The sequence below is a fragment of the Thalassophryne amazonica genome, chromosome 7 (assembly GCF_902500255.1).
Source record: "Thalassophryne amazonica chromosome 7, fThaAma1.1, whole genome shotgun sequence".
NCBI lineage: Eukaryota > Metazoa > Chordata > Actinopteri > Batrachoidiformes > Batrachoididae > Thalassophryne > Thalassophryne amazonica.
In genome coordinates, this window is record NC_047109.1 from 68822429 (window position 1) to 68843121 (window position 20693).

At 42.3% G+C, this 20693-nt stretch overlaps 2 long non-coding RNA genes across 2 annotated transcripts; both read right to left on the reverse strand.

Annotated features, from left to right (window-relative positions):
* Positions 1 to 5797: 5797 nt before the first annotated feature.
* On the reverse strand, positions 5798 to 19628 carry LOC117514101. Its single transcript, XR_004561805.1, has 4 exons — positions 19474 to 19628; positions 14108 to 14410; positions 9170 to 9429; positions 5798 to 6233 (listed from the first exon to the last, which is right to left on the reverse strand). It is a non-coding gene; the product is annotated as an uncharacterized LOC117514101 (long non-coding RNA).
* On the reverse strand, positions 6903 to 8037 carry LOC117514102. The gene is made up of 2 exons (XR_004561806.1): positions 7833 to 8037; positions 6903 to 7778 (listed from the first exon to the last, which is right to left on the reverse strand). It is a non-coding gene; the product is annotated as an uncharacterized LOC117514102 (long non-coding RNA).
* Positions 19629 to 20693: the final 1065 nt, after the last annotated feature.

Below are 20693 nucleotides of genomic sequence, written 5' to 3' on the forward strand. Positions count from 1 at the left end.
CTCGCTTGTTTTCACTCGGATCGCCACAGCAAATCTGAAGTGGATCTGCATAGTGAATTGGCACAAGTTTTACGCAGGATGCCCTTCCTGAAGCATCTCCACATTACATGGAGAAATGTGTAAGGGGTGGGGTTTGAACTGGGCACCTTCCTCACTAAGACCAAGTGCACTAACCACTTGGCCACCAACCCTGCCTGTATGCCTGATAATGTTATAGTCTGTATTTTAATACATTAAGCTAATGTACAGAATGTTAGAATAGTCTTTGGCATAGTTCCCCATCATCACCTGCTTCTGTTTTGATATTACAGCTGTTGCTCATGACTGATTCTGAATGAATGCTTCTTCTATTCAACATGTTTGTCTTTTGACTGCCCCCAGTTGCTTGGGGTCACCACAGTGAATGCAGTACAGAGGCTCTTTGGGATTTGGCACAAGTTTTACACCAGATGACCTTGCGGAGACAACAGGGAGAAACACGTATACAGCCCCTGGTGTTCCCATTGGTCTCTGCTTCACCTATGCAATCTAACGGGATCAGGTGTACACAGAGTAGGATAGATGCAGACAAATTCAACATGTGATCATTCATAAATGGCAAAAACACACATAAAAAGACTTTACTCATATTGTATCATTGAACAAGCTTGTTTTTATTGAAGGGATCAAAAATGCATCATTCATCACCATATCTGGTACCAAAAACAACCCAAATGTTATTTTCAGCATCTCATTATCTATCAATATATTTATTATAAATGGAATGTTTCATTGCTGATCTGTCTGAGTGGCCTGCAAACGTGGATAGGTCTGACCAGCGCTGACAACAGTCCAACAAACATCTTCTTTCCAATTGGCTGCAAACATAATTCCTTGGAACAAACCATACAGTAAAGGCCTGCAAAAGGAGGGTTCCTACCTACCTAATGATGATGTTCTGAGACACCTGTGAAAGATGCCATACCGACTTTCTACATGCTGGATATCCACCAAAAACTGCTTCTTCCTATTGTTGTGCCATCAAATTGATGTGACTAATATCTCTTTTTCTGTCTTGATTCCCCAGAAGTTGGTGTTCAGTTGCTTACGATGCCATCTTGGACTCTGATTACTTCAGCTTGATGATGAAGTGATGGAAGTAGTTATTTTGTGTTTTATGTCAATAAGAGCTGCACCTTAAATTTTAAAGAGGTGTGCTTGTGTGCAGACAACACCCCTGCATCACTGAGGATGCCCACACAACAGGAGCTATGTCAGGTGGATGCAAAGTTTCAGCAACTGTCTGAACTTTAGATATCGCACCTCAAATTGCGATCCAACATGGCGGCGTGTAACAGGCTGGTTGTACGCTGTTGGTTCTTACATGCTTAATGGTGACACTCAGCTCACTGTGGCCTTTTGGCTAATGCAACTGGCCTCTTGGCAGCATGACAATAACTGTGAATTAGATTATGAGGGCCATAATGGCACCAAGAAACAGTAAGGGCGCAGCGAGTTGTCACAAAGGACCAACACTCGCTTTGTGGATGTTAACGCCAAGTATATAATGTAATTGCAGCTTGCCCTGGTTAATCAGGGCACTGTAATATTTGCATGGAACTGCTGTTTATGTGCACTACAGCTCATTTCGACACCAGGCACGGCTGTAAATAAGAGGAGAGCGGCTTGTAAAGGCTCCGCTGCTGCGCATCGAGGCCACACACACCCAAGGGAACACATTTGAACAGCTTTGAAAACCTTTTTTTTTTCCACTGAATTACTTCATAAAAACAGGGGAATGAATGAAACAAGCTGTTTGATCAGCTCTTACTGTAAAGGGTTACATTTCATTTGTTTTTCATTGGGACTGGCCTCTTTTGCATGACAATGCTAATGAACTGTGAGGGACCATATGTCAGAGTCGGCGCGTTTCCCATATGTGGTGTCAGACAAAATCATACCGTGGACTGCACAACATGGAATCATCACAATCCAGCATGCAACTCAATATGTCTTGCACGTTGCATTAAAAATAACGGAGTACTGTAATGCTGTCCAATGCCATCCAGTGCCAAATGCTACAGCAAATAAACACACATCCCTAATGGTGATTTTAAAATGACTTAATCACATAGAATTGTGATCATCTTTTCTTTGACTAACAATATATTTAAACTGAACCACAGTTAAAGATAAACTCTATTTTTACATTTTTTGGCAGGGTTGGCGGTCACCTTTTCACTTAAGACAGTTGGTGCAATATTGACTGAGAACGCAAATACCGTTGTGGGCTAAACATGAGATACTGTTACTGGACAAGGCTATTTAAAAACACTGAGCAGGTAAAAATGTCATTAGACGTGTCTAATAGCATTTCAATAAGACCCAGCTCCTCTTCTGGAACCGACTTAAATGCGTCAGTGGACAGCAGCACCAGGCGATGGCCAGGAGGCTAAGGTAAGTAGTGGCTCAGTGTATAATCACTTGTCTTAAAAAGCTTCTGTACATTTTGTGAGGTAATCATGTGCATTTTAGCCTCTGTAAGGATCTTTTTCACACTACCAGACACTTCTTTGCCCAGTCTTCAGATTGCCCCACCTAGTAACGTAAAAGCAGTTAGCCTGTGACTTTTTGCATTCTAAATCAGTTGTGCTGATTCATTTTGTTTTTGTCTCCTCTGATTATTCAAATGTGCCCCCCCCCCCAGAAATAAATTAAAACAATCAAAGCAACCTGATAATTGTATGTCATACAAGCACAGTACCCTATACTTAAACACACTTTTTTTCACTTCTAATTATGTGCATACAAGTAAAATCATACAAAATAGCATGTTTCTACTGTTTTCCATGTAAACCTTTATTTTAATCCTGACAGTTGAACACACAAAGGCATGTGTGGTGAATACTGCACAACATAAACATTACTGATCAATGTAAAAAAAAAAGTACAATAAAGCATAAAAGCACAAATCTGGACAAACAGATGTGTTTAATCTGCACAAAAAAGTGCATTTTGTGCAAATGACTTCATTATTTTAGACCATAATTTATAGTTTGGTTGATATTAGAAGAGTGACTTTTTTGTAGATAAAAAATACAATTTCAAGCTTATCCAGCCAGATAAGTAATTGTCTTGAGCACTGGGCTGCACATTATTATCAAAAGAATAATTTTCTAAATTAGGCCAAGATAGTCTCACTTGAATCTATTGTAGAAAGAATTGCATAGACAAAGATACTTTGAAGTGATATTTTAAAGATTTGCATAGATTATCAATGGTAATAGAAAAACTGTGGAAAAGGAATTAGGCTGTGATAGTACATATTTGAATTTGTCTCTGTGTTAATGTCAGTGAAAGGAAATTAAGGCAGCATATGAAGCCCTTATATTAGTCATGTGCCCCCCCACCCCACCTGACCACCACCACAGGCATATCATTACAATGAGTAGGGAGTGTTACAATGTGTTTAAGAGTCGTATCAAAAAGATCTATAAATGTATCAAAGCCCAGTCTCACACTTTTTTCATGCTCCCGAGTCCAATCACAAAATGAGTCACATTTTCATGACTCCTTTTTTTTTTTTTACTATTTCTAACCCTAACTTGTCCCCTAACCCTAGCTACAAGTATAACCTAACCCTCTCCCTTTCCCTAACCCTAACACCCACATAACCCCCCCCCCACCCCACACACACACACACACACACACACACACACACACACACACACACACACACACACACACACACACACACACACACATCACTCCACATTTTATGCTCCTGTCACGAAATGAATTTCCCGTCATGAAAATATGACGTTTTCGTGATGTTATCACAAACCAATAGATTAACGTACTTTTTATGATGCCATCACGAAACGCTGTGAAATTGGGTTGCCTCAATTTGTCTTAATATCAAAATTGATAAAATCTGGCCATTTTGTTAAGTAGCCGAAATTCATATGTAACTGCAGTATGCTACTATTTGATACCCACTTACATAGAATTGTAAACAATTACTACCTAGTAAACCTGATGATTCCCATCCCACAATTGTTTATGCAATTCCCCACTTTTCCAAAAAGGTAAAATGTCTCTGTTAAAATCTTAAAACACTTTGTGTTCCACTTTCACCTGCTTTTTCACAAGAATACCCACCAGTCTGTACCAGTTAAATCAGATTATTCATGTTTTTTGGATCATGATTCCATCATCATGCATTTTTTAAGCATGTTTAAAACTTTTCTGATTGCTCACAATGTTCTACAGCACTGATTGGGTATCTGATTTGTTTTTGTTTTTTGTTTGTTTGTTTACAAAAACATAAACAATTGGGTGTCAAAAATTGGCAGTGGGAGGCAGGGCTAATTCAACAGATCAAATTTTAGTCTACTGAATGCCAAAATATGGATACCATGACATGTACCATACCTAGAGGTGTCAAACTGATTCTACAAAGGGCCAAGAGGTTGCAGGTTTCTTTGCAAACATCCACTCCACCGGGTGATTTCAGTCTTAATCAGTGAAATCACCTGATAGAGTTGGTGGTTGCAAAGAAAACCTATGCAACTGTCAACTTGGTGTTGCATTAATTATTAAAAGCTTGAAGCACTTGTCATCCATTTCCAAACAGAAAACTCTATAAATTATAAAGTCATCAAAATTGCCAAATTCTTGAAAAACATGGTTTCAGTTGGGACCTTTTTTTCCTTGTGATTAGTAGGACAAGCATATAATTAAAGTTACCAGTTGTCAATCAGTGAGTGGGTCTCTAAAATCTACCTAAGCAACTCCATAAAAACTGCTGGATATTCAGCTCTAAAATTCTGGGTTCTGATACTAGATACAAGTGAGGGCCAGCCTCATGTTTAGGGCCATGTTGGCATCTTTTAATATGCAAATGACCCTAATATAAAATAAAAACAGGCCCATCAAGTTGCTTGTGAAGTCTTGTTGCTAATCACAGGGTTTTGGTGGCAAATTAAATGCTACTGTTGCTGTCATGCATAAAGAATTGTGAACAGCAAAACCCCATCTCCCCTCTCAGATGTTCTTCCCATAAAAACCAAAGTCCCACCATCAGTTCCATTAGATTTATATTTGTACTAAAGTGCATTTTGTGAGCCCCCTCTCTGAAGAAAGGGGAGGCCTCTCCCCATCTCTGTACCATAGACCCTGTGGGTGTGCTGGACAAAAAACAGATTGAATCAGTTGATATCTCTCATAGAGCAAGCATGACATAGGTGGACTTCCATGATACAAGTAATACAAGTTTAAAACAAATTGGTTCAAATGTCAGTTTTGCTTATCACATGAAAGGTTGTACATGCGCAGACAGAATATTAATATGAAATGAAAACCTTATGTAAATGTATTTATTTGTTTCATGCAGGTTTGTGTAATGTGACTTTATTGTTATCTATAGGAAGGTATATTTAATGAATGAACAGGTACTTTGATGTACTTTTATGATTGTGTGCTGTGAGGATGTATGGCATTTTATAATGTGTTTTATGGCAAAATAAAGTTTTTGTATGAATTGTGAATCAGTTTAGTACCTTTAGGATATGGCCCTTAAAAAAATAAAATATAAATCTGTTAATAGTTTTTGAAGAACTGTCTGTAAACTGGTAGCCCAAAATAAAGCAGTTTAAATGTGAAAGGGAAATGGATTTCAAGAACAACAACAAAACAGCAAAATAAAACAACAACAACAATTGCATAGAGTATACAGTAAAGACAACAGCTCACTCCTTCGCAATTGTGTCAGGTGACACACGGAGCTGTCCAATCACAGTGCAGTATTATTCACTGTTGCCGTGGGTATTACATTCATGTGTCTTTGATTCCTAGCAACTCTGACAAAAATGAAACTGAACATAACATGGGCTACAGTTCCACTTAAGAAGTCAGTGAAGATACATCATAGATCAAGTGGTAATATGTTTACAATAATAATTAAAAAGTCCAATATTATTCACATAAAAATACAAACACCTGACTCATGGGGCTAATCTGTCCATGCCTCAATGACTCAGCTTCTCTCCAAACCTTGTTTCCACAGTGACAGTTCACTGTTCACTCCACTCCACTATATGCTAACTTGAGATGCATAGAACTCATTATGGTCAATGTCCAGGCCGAAATGAGGGAAGGGCTCCAAAATCACCACCACAAGGTCATATGCACACGCATTGTCAAATACATCCTTAATTTTGTGCATCGTCCCTCCATACACCCACAACTTTCACCTGCAAAGATGAAGAAGACAATAAGACACCATTAATTCCATACAGTGACTCAGCACACCCAGTGATTCCGACAACAGGAGCATCAAACATTTATCTGAAACAATGGAGCTTGAATGTCAATTTAGAGGGCAGTGAATTGTGTAAGAGTGCTCCTTATCAAAGGAAGCCTTGTCCTTAATGTTCTTTAAACATGAAAAATGACTTGGGTGTTACTTAAAGTGCTAAACCTCTAAGCACAGCTCTGTGCTGAGCTGAGGGGGACTGAGGCTGAAGTTGAAAGTCCTTACCAGGAGCCTGGTACGAAGCGAGCTGCTAATACAAAGTGGGAACATGTGACACACTTTAAGCTAGGCAACATCAGACTTCAGAGCACTGTCAGAGCTGTTTGTTGTTAAACTTTCAAGCAGCTCAGACTTAAACTTATAGTGTTAGAGTAGGTCACAAGTGCAATGAACCACCAATGTAAACGTCCAGCTTAGCGGCAGAAAGCTACATCCATTGTGCTAATTAGTATCACCTGAGCTATTAGCAAGTATCACATTAGCTGTGGTGGAAGAGTTGTAGGGAGTAGCTAACAGTAACATGAGCTGAAATAAACATTGGTGGCACAAAAGGTAGTTTTTGGGTATTTGTGTCACTCTGAGTTACTGGCATCATGGTCATGTTTTGTTGAGAGGGCGACAGTGAATAAGCTTGTTAATGGTAAATTTACAGCCTCAGCATGTGGTCAAATAAAACCAGGGGATCGAGAGGATGATGAGAATGATTGAGATTTGGTGTGGGGGTGTGTTGTCAAGAAGTGGGGTGATGGGGTGTAGTTGGAGAAAAGGAAAGAAAAATGGAAGGTGCCACTAATTAAGGGTTTGAAAGAGTGTGAGAGAGCCGCACACTGCTCAAAGCAAACTTTGAGCCCGGATTCCTCACTTTCTATGCACCTCGACTCAAATCCCCCCCAATGCCCCCCACCCCCACTCATCCCTTCTTCCTTCGCTCTCTTTGCTGGTCTCCCCCTGCTGAATGAATAGCTATCACAGTGCGATGGTGTCCAATCTAGCAGCACCTCCTCCCCCCGGCTCTTTCTCTGCACTCCCCCTCTAACGTGGTTCTGAATGAGGAGCCGAATTAAGCAAACATTCAGGCTGTCAGCTCAATAGGAGTTCTGGCCGTGAACTTGAAGTCCTTCCCAGGCCCCCAGCCTCCTATTACGGTGGGAGGGAGTGTTGGGGAGACAAGAGAGAGAAAAGTGACATTTTGGTGATGGGGGGGTTGCAGCCAGACTTCTAGGGGCCCATACGTGCCAGTGTTGGGGGACCCCTGCCACAGAAGTTCCCAAGGCTGGTGCTCTTATTGGAGCAATGGGGGCAGGGTGCCCCAGCTGCCTACTCACCCTCCCCACACAGTCTGGGCAGCAGGGGTGCTGACGGTGGGATTTGTACAGATGGGACAGTGTCTGCTCCCCTGCCACAGCTCCTCTAGACCACCATACACCCTCACACAAACATACAGATCCAGACGCAAGCTGCCGGCCATGCCCAACCACCCCACCTCACTCCCCCACCAACATACCCCCCCCCCCACACCCCCGGCCCTTGGCTCGACTACTGCTCCTGGCCCTCCCAGGCTTCTCATCATCTCGTTAGCCAATGCCCGCTACTCCACTGTCTATGCGTCGCATTGTTTTGGGCTCTGCATAATTTACACAGTAAATTGAGAACAGCTCCGACCCCTTTGCACAATCTACCACCTGTTTATGGAGGCTGTGATTAGTGTGCCTCCGGTCTGACACAGTTACCGCTGTACATCTCAGGAAAGCCGAGTGATGTCTCCACTGTTCTATCATCAAACATTTTAATCTCGCAATTTAGCATAAAATTTAACCAGAAAAGTCTGACCAACCTTAAAACTTTATTCAAAGTGTGACAATTTATTTTCTCATTTCCAGTGCGTCACCTTATACGTCTCGCTTCAGTGCTCTTGCTGGCCCAAGCAGGGCTACTAGCACAAAACCCTAAGTTAGCATTATAGCGCTCTCTCTTCTCCATGCAAGAGCCAGAAACAAAGGAAAGTCTCACTGTGGCAAGAACAACACCATGTGTTGTTAACTGCCTGCCTGACTTAATCCAGTTCAGCCAGTAAGTATTTGGAAAGCGGTTTTTAGAGCTGTGAACTCCATAGTTAGAATAATGGTGCACTACACCTACCTTGGAAAACAATACTCAACTTGTTCACCTGCTACTCATAGCCAGAGGTTTCCAACAGTGAAACTGCCTATCAAAGTACCACTGCTTTGTCGCTTCATCAGCATCTCTTCCCTGTTATTATTTATCTCCTTCTTTGTCACATTTACTTCATTTTAAATGCAGAAGACCAAAGAGATTGAGAATTAATCTAAAAGTCGCAATTCTTAAATTTAACTTAAAACACATCAATGAACATTCGTCATGTTGATTTTTTTTAATTGTGTGTAAATTAGTTTGGTAAATAACATCATGCTCAAAAGAACAGAATAATTAAGATTATCTCTGTTTTGTCTTGGCGATGCAGTTTGCATTGGCTCTCCAAAATGGCAGCCGCCGCCATGTCGGCGCATGTCTGTGAGGATGGCATCAGAATTCCCAAACGGGAAAGAAAACATGGTGCTTTGGATCACATATGCCCACTGAAAGCATCCAGAGAGAGTCATTCAGAGCAGAGTGATTTAATGCAATCACATACAAAACATGCACAGCCCCCCCCCCCCCCCCCCCCCCAAGGCCCTGTGCACGCTTTGTGAATTGTGCAATTAACAAACACATCTGAGGTGATTAAAACAGAGGCTGCAGCCTGCTGGGGGGGATCGAGGTCACGGGGAGGTGCGAGAGGAGAGGTACAGACCTTTGGAGCACAAGCAGGGAGAGACATGGCACAGCGGGTACACAGGGGTTTCGGTGCGTTACCTGCACTGCGTGGTCTTCCCACTTCCATTTCATGCCAGCGTTGCTCTAAGATGGTGGCGTGGGCTGCGTCTCATTGTACAGGAAAAAAGGGGCAGTCTGCTGAGGATGGAGCAGAGGATGGGAGAAGGAAGAGGAGGAGGGGAGAGGCGATGCAGAGGAGGGCGAGGAGAAAGGGAGGGCAGAATCAACAGCAACCCCTCCTCCTTCACTCTCTGTTTTTCAGTCTGCTTTTTGCCAGCTTTCCTTCACTGGTATGGTGCCTGCACAGAAAACAGAGAAAGGGAACTCAGCGAGCATGAGAAAAATTTGGGAGAATGTAGTCTAACCAATGAAAGCATGCATCGAGTTCCCAAAAAGCATATGGATGTGAGCCTCACATTCACACACACATATGTACGCACGCACACACCTTTTCATGTCTGTTCTCATGGTACAGTCTGCCCCTGAGCATGCAAATTACTTTCATTATGCAAATGTATGCAAATCAGATCCAACCATCTGAGAATCAAGGGTGGGAAAGAAAGAAAAAAAAAAACCTCAGACACAGAGACTGAATGAAAGAACGAAAGACAAAATGGACAAGAAGAAAAATCCTTTTGAGTGGCAGGAGGCGGCAAGTTCGGTAAATGCTCTGTGGAAAACAACAGTAGCTCAATTGCGAAAACAAGATTACCCTATTTCATTGTGTCTGCGACTTCATTTATTTTTTATTTAATTTGCAACATCCTTGTCATTTCGCAGAGTACCTGTTTTCTGTCTGTTAGCAGCATAAACACAATATTACGTTAAATCAGTGATTGTGACGGTCTGCATTCCCGTCGCTACAAACTGTTGAAAATGGCAGGTGCAGTGGAAATAATTCAATATTTTCAGCTGTTTGGCATGAATGACACTGATCATTTAAGATAAGATTTGATGTAGCTTTGTTAAATCTGCCTGTTGTGTCTTTGTGTTTTAGCCTTAGCAGCTGACTCAGAACCTGTGAATCACCTTAGTGCTTCAGTGCAAAACAAAGAGCGGGGCTAGCTTACAACAAGTCATTAACAAGCTAAATGCTATTAGCATGCACAGACAACAAATGACATATTTCGCTAGCAGATTCCCCCTCTCTCATTTTCCCCACACCCATCTGAGAATCTCAACCAAATTATCCCACCGTAGCCCATTTCATTATTCGCTAGCAGGTGGAGTCTGCAATCTCACAGGTTTAGCTGCACAGATCCTCAACCCCTCCATTCAAAGAAATCAACAAAGAAAGCTGACTAATCAGTGAAGGGTGCACGCTTTCTAATTTTGCTAATACTATGAGCCCAGCAGAAAGGATCTTCCATTAGCCAGTGAAGGAGAGAGGCGGCTTTTGTCTTTGGGTGTCAGTAGGGGAAGTCTATGCCTGAAATTGTAATAAGGTGCCAGAAACAGCGGTGACCCGGAGTGTGAGAGACTCGGTGGGGGTATGCAGGAAGAGGAAGGACTACAGGGCTGGGGTACTGCTGAATGGTGGCAAACCTCCCCTAATTGGCACTTGACATTTTTTTTGCCATTGGCACTGGAGTGGGCCAGCTTTCAAGCCCTCTCTGGGTCCTTGTTGGAAAAGTGCCTTATGCAAATATGGCGAATGGGTTCTATTGTGAAGACTGATATTAACAGCTCATGCAACAATGAAATTGTGTGCTTACGCCGGACTCATAGGTGTGTGAGAGAGAGCGCTAGACAATGGAGCAGGAGCACCTTCAGTCTGAACAGACCCTTCATTCGATGCTTTGCCAAGTCATTTCGCCAGAGTGGGCTTTTTCTGAGGACAGAGGCACTCGATAAAAGCTTTATTAACAACTGAAACAAACAGATACGTGCACTGTTTCACTCGGCCTCTAACAATATCTGTTTGTATTGATGCTAAATAGCTTCATTTATTGGGGTTGAAAATACTGAAGGCTATGGACAGAAAAGGCTTCGCTCATTCTCTTTGAAAGATATTTCCTCTTTTAAAGCATCACTGTCTCCTGTTCTTAACATGAAAATTTATTCTCGTTTCAGCGCTGTGCCGCTCTCGCGCTGATATTTCTTTCTTCCTCTCCTCATCTGCATTGTTTACCCTTAACTCACTCCCTTGGGTGAGTAAAGCTAGAGATCTAAAGATATCTGCGGAACCCCTTTTGGAGAAAACTTGGCAAATCACTTGAGAAAAGTGGTAAAACCGAGTTAGGGTTTTCAAAAGCAGGAAAAATGATGAGACAGTAGCGCTTCACAGCTAGGCCAAATACACTCTGTTGACTAAATTTCAAAGTCAGTACTAAATTTCAAAGTCAGTACTGTCTGAAATGTTGCAAAGTACAAAGGAAATTTCATCTTTATTTTGTGAGACTTTAAAACCAGTGGGTAAGCAAACAGAGTAAAGGGTCAGACAACCGCGATCATCCCCTGTGTGGTCCAAACACAGTCAAAGTACACCTGTTACTCTTGAGTTACCAAACTTAATCTCCATTGTGTTGGGAGGCCCACTGACTTTTGGTTAAGTTACATTCATGTCTCCATGTGCAAGAGATGGGGTGATGGGTGGGGTGGGGTGCGGGGTGAAGCAAAGTCGTTTTCCAAACGCTGTTGTGGTGTTCCATCAAGAGAAAGAGAAGCAATGAGAAAGGGGCAAGAATCACTGGATCTTATTCAGAAAGCTGTCTGGCTGCTCAGACCCGGCGGGGCTGAAGGGGAGGCAAAGGGTCACATTGTTTCTGGGTGACAAGTGGACTAGCTCTATTGGCTCTATTGACTGTAAAGTCTACTGGTTGGGGGGGGTGCAAGTCGGCCCCAACTACAATGGCTGTTTTTCTATTTGACACTTAGAGTCTAAATCTACTTGCCTTGTCTATGAAAGCTAAGACAAATCCACCACCCTCCTCCTTTCCTTCCCTCTCTCTGCCACTTTCCTTCTCCCTTTCTGTTCTCACTGTCGTTCTATTTTGGATGCTGCCATGGGACACAGAGAAAAAGCGAGAGGCCCTGAGGAGGTTTCTAGGAACTCTTGCATCTCTGTGCCATTTCCAGCCAGGCAGAAGCTAAGACAGTCTGTGCTCCGGGGTCCCCTGTGTGAAGTGTTACTGATATAACTGTGCCACACACAGAGCCGGCACAAAGCGTTTGCACCATGACATGCGTCTCCCCGGGCACTGCTTAGGGAGTAAACGCAATCTGTCCAATACTTCAGCTCCCATTTAGCCCCAACGCTCAAACCGACACACAAAGAATCCAAGAAGAGCTACTTATCGTTACCTTTCCTAATCTGCTCATTTAGAAAGTTCCATTAAGCAGCCACGGTCATTCATCTTTATTCACACATCAGTGCTTATTTTGTGTTTATAAAATGCACACTGTAATAAATATGCACTGCCATAGCTGCGTAGCGCGGCATAATCGAGGGAGCCACGTACTACCTTGCCATCCAAGAAGGTGACATCTCTGGTTGTCAGTTCCTGTCAAGTCCCTCGTTCCTCTCTCTTACTAACGGAGCCCAGACCTCAAATGTCACACTCAGCACCTGCAATGCAGCAGACACAACTGCAGGGCTCCATAAGATTGACATTGTGAGGCAACGAGGTAAGGTACTTTTTTTTTTTATTTCACAGCGGTCCAGCATAACTACTCCAAATTTCCAGTCAAGCCGAGTCAAATTTGTCAAAGTGATTGTGCACAAATATGGCCTCAGGAGTGGTATTTTATATGGCGTAGCCGAGCCATGTTGAGGCAGCAAAGTGCCATGTGCAGTGTGTTTTCCGACTGAAGTTCGCTGGTAGCCTTTGAGCCACACATCAGGATGTAAAGCCTCAAGACCGTTCCAACAATCATCAGTTGCCGCACGCAGCAGGAGCAACCATCTACGATTGATGGCAAAAAAAAACGAAATCACACCTTCAATCAGCCATCAGAGGCCTAGAGGTTGAAGACCTGATTGATCAATTACTCCTCGCCATGAGCCCCGGTAAAGAATCTAAATGCTCAGATTGTTCTCCTTCTCTTCCTCATGTCTCCAGTCACTGGGGGCACTTTCTGCTTGATTGCCCCCGGACCACTGCTCCTTCACACACAGCGGTATTCAGTAAGATCCCATCAGGCCTTTCCACATGGCAGCGCCTCACGCAGCGGTGGCTTTACCACGGCCCATTCACGACCAAGCCAGCTGTCACGTCAAATCAAACAACAGCCTGGTACTCGAGCTCAAACATCTCTACATGCAAAAGAAAGAAAAGAATACGTAAGAAGGGGCCAAAAAAAACCAAAAACGGCTAACTTAACAAAACTGACCTCAAACAAATTCTTGCCTGTTTGCTTTGGTGCCGGTGGGACGTTGGGAGCCCGGATTAACTTGGTGGGCGAATTCTTAACTTGCACAATCCCATCCAAGTCGGAGCATATGTATAATTCATAGCATCATATGCGGCTCCTGTGATATAAAAGACCTACATTCTTTTCGTACCATATGCTCGCTTCAGGCTAGCAAAATAAATAGCAAAGGCAAGTCAACAGAAGATCGGCTAACCTGGCTAAACTGATTAGCTATCACTCGTTAAATGACCTGTCAGAGTCCACTAGGGTGAATCGGTACGAGTGCGTTTCAACGAGCCTGTCACTCCCAGCCGTGCGACACTGAGACTAAGCCTCTGCATGAAGCAACACACACGAGGATCATGGGGCTTATTAGATTAAAAGTGATCCTGTTGCACCATCCGCACTGCTGTGGATCACTGCCACCGGCTGCAGGGAGCTGTGGGGAAATTTACAGCCATGTCCCATTTATTTCTACATGCCTACTGTTGATGTTCCACATAACTATAAAAGAGCTTTGCACAGTCGGATTGTGGATGATCCAAAAGCAGCAGAATCACAGAAATAATCAGGTGCAAACACACTCACACATCTGATCAGTGAGAGCAAAATCAAGCAGCCTACCTGTCAGTGCTCCTTGTTCCATGTTGGTTCAAATGTTGCTCGTTTTCTTCACTTGTGTCACTGTTCAGGTGGAAGAATGCATGATTTTTATGTTTTTGTTGATGTTCCTGTTGTTGGATGAAGATACATTTTGGGTCTTGATGCCTTTTCAGGAGTGTAATGGGATTCTTGTTACTTTCGGTTATCTAGCTTTATGAAGAATGTACATCACTCATACAGCTAGATAACCAAAGATAACAACCAACCCCGAAGGCTACCCATCCACCCACACCGCAGGCCGGCCAACACCGGACACATTCTTACCTACAAGCACAGGAGGCAGGAATTAATACACACACACACACACACACACACAAACATGAGGTCTCAGTTCTTTACACATAAAACATTTCAAATCAACCTGGAAATAGTTAGAATCCTGGTGAGAAATGTAACAATTATAGATGATTATAAAAATAAAGTCACAAACAAAGCTGCTTAATTCTCTTCTAGCAGTGTGCCCATTTTCTTCACTCAACACGCAAAAAACAGCATTAGATGCAAGATGAATTCAATTCAATGTTGGGCAGGATTTCCATCCAATCCCCAACTCAACTGAATTCAAATATATTGCGTGGATGTATTCTGTTTTATTACATATATTCCCTGAATGGAAATGATGTACAAAACATTTTTTTTTTTTTTTTTGGAACAAATGAATGAATCTGCAGTGGTCTTAAATGTCATAACCCTTAATTTTCAGATGTCATCAAATAGCCCCTCGCTAGAAATTTCTGTGCTGTAAACTCCATGAAATCGCACAATCACCAGAAAACACAAGGAAAAATACAAATTACTCACAAGTTACCAAACCAGTCAAGACAATATTGTGCTCCAGTCACACCCACACCCTGGCTCTGTAGGAGGGTGATGGTTACAAATGTCACTCCAACACAATCCAAAATATTTTTGTTTAAAAAATGGCCAACGTGTGCCTGTTTCACTCTAAACATTGCAATGCACTCTGGTTTGTCTTCAGTTGTGATATCTGATGAAAAACAAGCCAGAAAATAATCAAGGATGTAATCAAGATGCAGAATGAGTGCAATATTTCCAAATAACAATAAAATATGTGACTACTTCTCAGATTTAAAATGCATTTCGTTGTTACTGGTACAGTATGTGTGTGTGTGTGTGTGTGTGTGTGTGTGTGTGTGTGTGTGTGTGTGTGTGTGTGTGTGTGTGTGTGTGTGTGTGTGTGTGTGTGTGTGTGTGTGTGTGTGTGTGTGTGTGTGTGTGTATTTAAGTTTTACATTTATGACTGAATAACAGCAACAGCAACTTCCTTTGTGTTGTACTGGCCACTGCAGTTACAAGTAAATATTTATTAAATTTATTTTCTTTTACATTCTTCTCTTTTCTTGGTTGTTAGCATGTTTTTTTTATTATTATTATTTCAAATTACATTTGCAGCTTGATAACAGACGAATTTATTTAAATATAAGTAGAATAAAAATACTCATATATGGTTATGTTAGAATGTTCACTCAACAAATGTTGCAAAGGTACAACACGTGTGCACGTGAGACTGGGCTGGCACATACACACACACACACAGATTGATAAACTGGTTAGGTGATCATGAGAAAGCTAACTTATATAGTTTGAAACTGGGGAAACACTTGTAGTTTCTCAAAAGATTTTGACTTGTTCTGACTTCTCAAATATGACAACTCTCCTTTTTGGTTTGGTTTGAAAAAAAAACTGAGCTTCACATCAAAGCCAAAATCTTCCTTTAAACTGATATAACACATTTACACATTGCTTTAACCAGATATACTCATATATATATATATATATATATATATATATATATATATATATATATATATATATATATATATATATATATATATATATATATATATATATACAGTCTGTAAAATGCAAACTGTCTTTAATCTCCTTAACTTGACAATAATTTGGGTTTAGAGTAATTAGTTTAAATAAAGACTTTTTAAAAGGTTTTGATTTACAGATTTGTTTATATACTATGCTGATAATTTGCACACACACACACACACTCACACAGGCAAACTGTGTGTCACACATGCACACACTCTGAGGCTAACCAGGTGTGAAGTCATAAAGCAACATGTCCACACTAAATGCACAATAGAGTTGCATATTGCACACACACACACACACACACACACACACACACACACACACACACACACACACACACACACACAAACTGTGGTGGCACATGGCACAAGGCCCCGTCTAATTAAAGCACGTTGTGGCAGCTCCTCCTCCACACACACACACACACACCACTGCCAAACTCAGAGAGGGAGAGAGAACTGGAGAGGCACTGACAGACCGTGGAGGGTGTTGCACACTGCACATGGCTCCACACACATTGTGTAGGCCTTAGGAAAGTCACAGCCACAGCCCTGTTAGCACACCACAAATCCCACCGGCATTGTCCCACATCCAGCTCCAGTAAACAGCTGTTTCCAGCTCTTTGACTGTATGCAAGACCAGACAGCTCCATCTGAGGGCTTTCTGTCAGTGATTCCCAAAGACACCACGGCGTCCTTAAAAGAGTGGAACTATGCAGCACAATTCCAATGAAAACCCCTGTGTGAACTCTGACAACTACACAAACAACTGATGGATTACACACACATTTTGAAATCAAAGCCTTTAATGGCTCTACAATTTGGATAATACCCAACCTGTGCAAAATGCAAAATATTAAAATGCACATTTCCCTAAAATTATTAATTTTCACACACACACACATATATATATATATATATATATATATATATATATATATGTGTGTGTGTGTGTGTGTGTATATATATAAGTTCTTTGAAAAGATGACAAAACATGTGTTTGCTGAAATAATGTAATTTAACACTTTCAATAAAAATGATGCAATATAAATATGAACATCCCACGATGTTGGACCCCACCACAAAGCCTCTACCACCACCACCCCACCACCCCAAGAAAATAATTCTAAGAGAAAAATCACAATTTGCAGAATTCATTTATCATTAATAACCTTATGTTCACCTCATTCACCAACGTGATTCAGAAACTGAACAGACGTGAATTATGAGTGAGCTGGAAAGTTTACAGAACGAAAAACACAAAAACTGCGCCTGTGTCTTAGTGGTATAGTCACTCCATCATATGCCCTCCTCTTTGCTTTTAAAGCTTCTGGAAAGCTGCATCTGAAGTCCTGCCATCAGTTTTTTTTTTCCAACTTTTTTCAATCATCCGATTTTATGATTGGCTAAACCTTGCATGACGTCAACTAATCCGTGGCCTCTAATTGGAAATAAGCGTTGTGAAGCTGCAAAGTTTGTATTAATTTAAAAAAAAAAAGATCACAGCAGCCACGTTGGTTGACGTCTGATTAAAAATCACGTGACAAAAATCCTTTTCTGTTTGAATTCTCACGCTGGTCGCTGCTGAAGGTTTTTACGCACAGTCTGAATATTTTACGCGCAAATTGCGTATTTTACGCACAGGATGAGGGCACTGTTTAATGTTAAAGGTCGATGAAGGCTCTTTCCACGTAAAAAAAAAATTATATATATATATATATATATATATTTATACTCTGTATCTGTTGTTGGTCTTCAAAACGTTCGCCACATTCATCCAAAGGGCTTTGAGAATTTTTTTAAGATGGATCCGTAATGGGTCTGTATGAACCTTCGCAGAAAAACTGTTTTTGATGTGTTGTGACAATTTTGGATAATGTTCATTTTACTTTTTAAAAGTTGTTCCTAAAACTGTGATATTGATTTGCTTTTTTATTTTATTTTATTACTATTATTATTTTTTTTATTTATCAAAACAATATTGTAGTTCAGCACACTGGGTTTGACAGGTGCCTCTTAATCACCTCTTTGTTTTTCAACCTTTTTAGTATGTCGCTAAATACTCCAACTAATTTATCCAACATCACTTTTGTGTGTATATACTGCGGTGTTTATATTTCTTCAAGTAATACATGTTGCACCAAAACTATCCACGCAGACAAGCATGACAATGATATCACGTATTTCCACGTGCATTGAGGCCGCTGGAGAGCTCGACATGGAGCCCTGTAATAAAAAATACATAAAATAAATTTTTAAATAGACAAGATTCTTCTTGTTTTTCCATTATCTGCACGGCAGCGTGCAGGCAGCAAATATTCACACACACACACACAAAAACGACGATGTGGTGATTCAGCACATTACCTCCGGTCCATCGTGCACTGTCACAATAACGGACCGGGGATGTTGCAAAATTACTGGACACTGCACAGCTACTGGCTCACCAAATAAACCCTGTTCCATTGTGTAACAGTCGATCTGCATAATCTACATAAAATTTCAAATACATAACACAAACATGACGTGTGTGCGCGTGTGTGTGCTCTGCGTCATCCTGAACACACTATCATCATTTGAAATGTTATGTAATCCCAGTTTAATATTTTTATTCGAAACCCCCCACAAAGCTCCAGCGCGTTCAGGATGCGCACACGTGTTCTGCACAGGCCCTGAACGCGGCACACACGTGCGCGCTGGACGTTTGGCCTTGTGATCCTACAGGTCTGAACACCGCCAATTGACCGTATGACGCACGCGCTGCAGGACTGGCTGCTGGTAATCCTCATATTTGAGCCGCATAATCCTGCTAAAGCTTAAATTTGGGGGGGGGGGGGGGGGGGGAGAGAAAGAGAGAAACGAAAAAGGAAACAAATAGATTGTCTTTTTTTTCCCCCAAAACCACCCTTGGCTCAGACTTTGGCATCACATGTTGCACTGAGTGCCACAGAGAACAGGGATAAATCAAATCAGGACTGGAAGCACCTTTTTGGCCTTTGGGTACACCTTGTGAGTGGCGCAAATGAAGCGTGTGCACAATGCGTCATGACGTTGTGGAAAAAAGTTCTCCTTTCACTCAGCGCCAGATCACGCTCCTGTTTTGCACCGAAAGAGTGAATACTTATTTGTGCGCCTGCAAACGTGTTCTTTGACTTCACATACTCCATGCTACAAATTAATCTGTAATAATTCATTCTCCCCATAAGTGACCTTCGGTGTTGTTTAAACTAAACACGATGCACATTTATGGTTGTTAGTTTGAATGAAACCGCACATCAAAAAAGAATGAATCCTATAGATGTTTGAGACGATATCAAATGTTGCCGCTAAAACGTTTATGACGCGTGTAGGCTGCTGTCGCTACATCCGTGCGCATCCCGCTCCGCTACGTGCGCCGATGCGAACGTTTTTCTCTTTTATTCAGCCCTGTTCAGACATTTTCCCACCGTATGGATGAAAAACATGATATTTCATACTCACACTGTCGCCTGCAGCCGCTGGACTCCATGCGCAACGAGCGGCTCCGGAGACGGAGAGCATCTGAGCTCCTGGAGGTTGGACCGCACGGTCTTCATGGCTGCGGCTGGCCGTGACGTTTCTCTGGATCCGTCCATTCAGCTTCCCTCGGACGGGTTCCCCCCCCCACCCCACCGCATGGTTTATTATTATTGTCCTCATTTCCCGCGGAGGTGGCTCTCACCTCCCCCCCCCCCCCCCCCCCCCGGCCCACCGTGCCCCGCGCACTCGCCATTCCTCGCGTCAGACGACGCAATATGAACTTAAACATGCCTTGCTCTAAAAACATATAGCACCGCTAAGATCCTCCCCCTTATGACACGGTGCAGGTTTGATTAGTCTCCACCCTCTGAAAAAATGAATGTGAATGAGCGCGAATGTATCTTGGAAAAAAAAAAATCATTTTGGGCTGCCTCGAATTGATTTCAGATTTGAGATGGAGCCACAAATGAATATTAAAATCTATGCACTCGTAATTTCCATGATCTTGCTTTTACGCACAAAAACGCCTGAACCTCGCGGGCCTCCAACAGGTTTCACACACCCAGTGTGTCGTTTTGAGTCCCGTTTCGGCCCATGTGGGATAATAAAAGTTTCGTGTAATCTTGTCTGGTAACTAGTATTCGTTTGACACAAAGCCCCCGGCGGAGTCTGCGGCCTCACTCATGCGCCTGGATCAAGCGCGCACAGTCCACAATTCTCTTTGTGTGCGTCTTTGATACAGAGCGAGTCCAGGAATGTGCGCACGGGGTGAAGACCGTGCAAATCAGCTTTTACTGTCACCGCCGGGCTCGGACCCCGCAGACAAGAGCCAAGAAAAGGGGTCTGGGTCACCTGATTATCATAATAATCAGATCGCGGGGATAAAAATCTCCTTTGAATAAATTACTGCTTCAATAGGAGGCGCGACTGCCAAAGAGACAACTTTGTCAGAACCCGGTTTGTTGTCAGAGGGGGTTCTCCGTGCAATGTATTTTCTTTCTCTCCAAATTTTGGACGCTCTCCCGGAGATCAAACTCTAAATACGGCTACTGTTTCCCCTCCTCTCTATCCGATGCTTGGTTACCAGGCAGGCCCTCTTTGGGAAAGCGGAGTAGTTGGTGGCTAATGGGGCTAAGGACTTGGGCACAAAAGCCTGGGTGCAGTGTGCAGCCGCCCCCTCCTCCACCACCCTCTCTCCTCCC